This window comes from Amphimedon queenslandica, unplaced genomic scaffold, assembly GCF_000090795.2.
Source record: "Amphimedon queenslandica unplaced genomic scaffold, v1.1 AMPQUscaffold_13491, whole genome shotgun sequence".
NCBI lineage: Eukaryota > Metazoa > Porifera > Demospongiae > Haplosclerida > Niphatidae > Amphimedon > Amphimedon queenslandica.
The window spans coordinates 271552-275990 of NW_003546273.1; positions in this window are offsets into that span (position 1 = coordinate 271552).

A 4439-nucleotide genomic window follows, 5' to 3' on the forward strand; every position below is an offset into this window, starting at 1 on the left:
TTTCCACAAGTATATACCCAGTATGCTTACTAGAATGGGTGCTGGTATTGCCTTTGCTTTACTTGGTTGCATAACTGAAATGGTAGCTTCTTCAAATGATTTTTTAAGCATACTTCAACAGATACTACCTGGAATGTCATATTTTTAACGACCTTTATTTGTATGTCCACACTTAACATTTCTTCTATACACGTTGTATTGGAGAAATAACAAGCCTTAGCAACCACCCGCCCACGCTCCTTTACGTGAGTGGGTGTGGCCACGGCAAACAAAATGGCGGCTTACACATGGGACAAAGTTAAGAGCTTTCTAACAGCAAGAGAACATAGAGATACTGTCTAAAGACTTCTCTAGAAGCATTAGAAGGTAGAGAGAACCTCTATAAGTCTTAATAATGACCAAGTTGTACTTGCAAGGTGGTGAAATCAATTATAGGAATATTTTTTACCCTGTTACGCTTGTTTTATTTATCCTACTTCATTTGAGTTTACAGTAGCACAGTCTCCGGAATATACCGGATTTCGGTTTCGGAATGATGGTTGGATTCTGCTATTCTTCAATAGGAATTGGATATGCTCTTAGTTTTGTAATGCTACAATATGCCACAAAATACATATATTACATAATAGTGTGCTTCCTCCAGTTGCTTATACTGATAGTGTTTGTGATACTGGCTAGACGTTACAAGTATCGTGTGAGAGAGAATGAAGTTAATATTGTTAAGATAGTTGATGATCATTATCAGAGATACATGGAACAAGAAGATGAATATGAGAGACACCAAGAAATTCCTGAGAGTGAAATAATAATAATTGAAGATTAATCAGTAAAATGTGGCTAATGCATATAAATTTTTGCTTTTAAATAGTAATTATTAGTAATTAATTTTTATACTTAGTATAATAATAATTATGGTAGGTCTAGTACAATTTCAATTTTGGGTACTATAGTAATAACTACAAACGATAACAATGTATTCGATATACTGGTAAGTATATAATCTATTGATCATGTAATTGTTAATGTAAACTCTGGTTAGTCTGGTTTATACACCTGCATCCTCTAGAGAAATGAAGGAGGAGATAGCAATGGCTCTATCAAGGGCTAGAGTCTATGTAGTGCCTAGAATGTCTTTTCCTGCTATTATGGTGCTGCTGTGGAATTACTTAATACTGACTCAGTTTTATTTGATTGGGTCTGCCAGTTCCTTAGTTGGAAATCTTGAAGCAATTCTTTATGGTTGTTATATCTTGTTTCCTTTCATTGGACTATTAACTGATGTCTACATAGGAAGATACAGAGCAATAACAACTGGTATCATACTGTGTTTCATATCATGGATTGTACTTGGAATTTTCTTTATAATGAACAATTGTTATGGGTTCATGGGGAAGATGTGGATTATTCCTGGCTATATAATTAATAACATTGGTATCGTTACTTTCAAAGCTAATGTCATTCAGTATAACATTGATCAGTTAATTGGAGGATCAGCTAATGAACTGAGTGCTATCATATACTGGAATATTGCTGCTTATCCAGTTGCATGGGTGCTAAGTGATTCATTATTACTATATTTTAATCCTGTTACCACAGAACAAGTTGCTATTATCATAGCATCAGGAGTAGCACTGTCTCTTATACTGGTATCTCATTCATTATTTAAACACAAACTGGAGAATATATCACTGATCAAGAATCCCATCAAACTGATAGTTAGAGTATTGTGTTATGCCAGGAAGCACAAGTATCCTGAGAATCGTAGTGCTCTGACCTACTGGGAGGAAGAGGCTCCTTCGAGAATAGACCTGGGTAAGGATAAATATGGTGGACCATTCACAGAGGAAGAGGTAGAAGATGTGAAGACATTCTTTCGTATGCTACCATTATATATAGCTACATTTACGTTTGGGTTCATTGCAATTATTTCTGCTGTCAATTGTACTGATGAGTCTTTTGTGATGTGTGTGATGCTTACACACTCTCACTCCTATCACATTACTCTTCTACTCCTATTCTTCATTTATCAGTTTATCATTCGTGGTTGCTTCCACAAGTATATACCCAGTATGCTTACTAGAATGGGTGCTGGACTCCTCTTTGGTTTATTTGGTTGCATAGTTCAATTATTAATGCAAATTTATCCTTCATATGATTCTCTAATAATAATTCAACAAGTACTACTTGGAATTTCAGGTTTTCTTATTCTTCCTACTTCCATTGAGTTTACAGTAGCACAGTCTCCAGAACACATGAGAGGAATGATGGTTGGATTCTGTTATACTTCAGTAGGAGTAGGATATGCTCTTGCTTACATCATTTTGAAACATTATTTTACAAATCTGTATTACTATATCATAATGTGCTTCCTCCAGTTGCTTATACTGATAGTGTTTGTGATACTGGCTAGACGTTACAAGTATCGTGTGAGAGAGAATGAAGTTAATATTATTCAGATAGTTGATAATCATTATCAGAGATACATGGAACAAGAAGATGAATATAAGAGAGGTCAAGAAATTCTTGAAACAGAGATAATATTTGAAGATTAATTTGAATATAAATAATTATGCACGTGTATAATTTAAATTTTAGATTGTTCTGTCACTAATAGGCTCTTTATGTTAATTACTATAGTCTACTATCCTTTAGCTTCTTTGATAAAAAGTGACATCATAATTATTATATTACTTTATTACCTGTACTTTATTATTACCAATAAACATTTTACTAAAAGAGATTACTAATGCCAACTGGTCCTGTTTGGAGTCCCAATGTTCATGTACTTGTATTAGTAAGAGTACATTGTATGTGAGTTCATAAAGTATAATTAATGTAGAGTATCCAGTCTGATATGTTTACCATCCTTCATCATCAAACAGGTCAACTCTACGACTTTTATACTTATCTCTAAAGTCTTGTCCTAAATGCGAAAGGTCTTCCTCATTATGCAAAACACCCTAAAATTAAAAGATTAATAATGTACAGCTGTTCTTGAAAATGTGCATCATCAAGAGCACATAATGTACTCATGGACTACATGTACATGTATCTTAAAAATAGCCATAACTCGAAAAATTAAAATCAGAATCAGCTCAAACTTTCTACACAGCATAAGTGCATCAATATGTATCAGAAAATGTAATAAAAATTTCGGGTGATTTTGGAGCCATTTTTTTGGAAAAACCATGGGCTATAGCCTTGGGTATTTTTCAAAATTTTGGCATTTTCTTAAAATGGCCATAACTCAAAAAATTGAAGTCAGAATCAGCTCAAACTTTCTACACAGCATAAGTGCATCAATATGTATCAGAAAATGTAATAAAAATTTGGGGCGATTTCGGAGCCAATTTTTGAAAAAACCATGGGCTATAGCCTTGAGTATTTTCAGGATTTTGACGTTTTCTTAAAATGGCTGTAACTCAAAAAATTTAAGTCGGAATCAACTCAAACTTTCTACACAGCATAAGGACATCAATATGTATAAGAAAATTTAATAAAAATTTGGGGTGATTTCGGAGCCAATTTTTGAAAAACCATGGGCTAGCCTTGGGTATTTTCCAGGATTTTGACATTTTCTTAAAATGGCTGTAACTCAAAAAATTGAAGTCAGAATCAACTCAAACTTTCTACACAACATAAGGACATCAATATGTATCAGAAAATTTAATAAAAAATTGGGGTGATTTTGGAGCCATTTTTTTGGAAAAACCATGGGCTTTTTTCAGAATTTTGGCATTTTCTTAAAATGGCCGTAACTCAAAAAATTGAAGTCAAAATCAGCTCAAACTTTCTACACAGCATAAGGACATCAATATGTATCAGAAAATTTAATAAAAATTTGGGGTGATTTTGGAGCCATTTTTTGGGAAACCATGAGCTCAGTCTAACCTTTAATTGCTTCATTTAAAAAATTGGCTTGTTTTTATCTGCTAGCAAACAAATTAGCAATAAACAAAGTGCTATTAATTTACTGTTATTATATAGATACATAGCATACCGAAAGTGAACCTGTCTATCTAGTCTAGACTGTGCTACTCCACCTCAATGACCTCATCAGGCCAGGCTCATGAATTTTTGCTGACTGGGGCAGAAAGTACTTAGATAATCATGGCTTGTTCTCTGCCTATCATGTCTTTTCCTGCTATTATGGTGCTTCTTTGGAATTATCTGATGGTTATCCAACTATTTTTGTTTTTGTCTAATGGTACTGTTGTTGGAAATCTTTCATATCCCATACATTTCGGTATCTAAATTCTGTATCCTCTCGTTGGATTATTAAGTGATGTCTACATAGGAAGATACAGAGCAATAATGACTGGTATTATACTCTGCTTCATATCATGGATTATAACTGGAATTTTATTCATCTTGAACGAGTTTTATGGATTTATGGGTGGATCTACAATGTGGCTTCTTCCTGGTTATGTAATTAATAA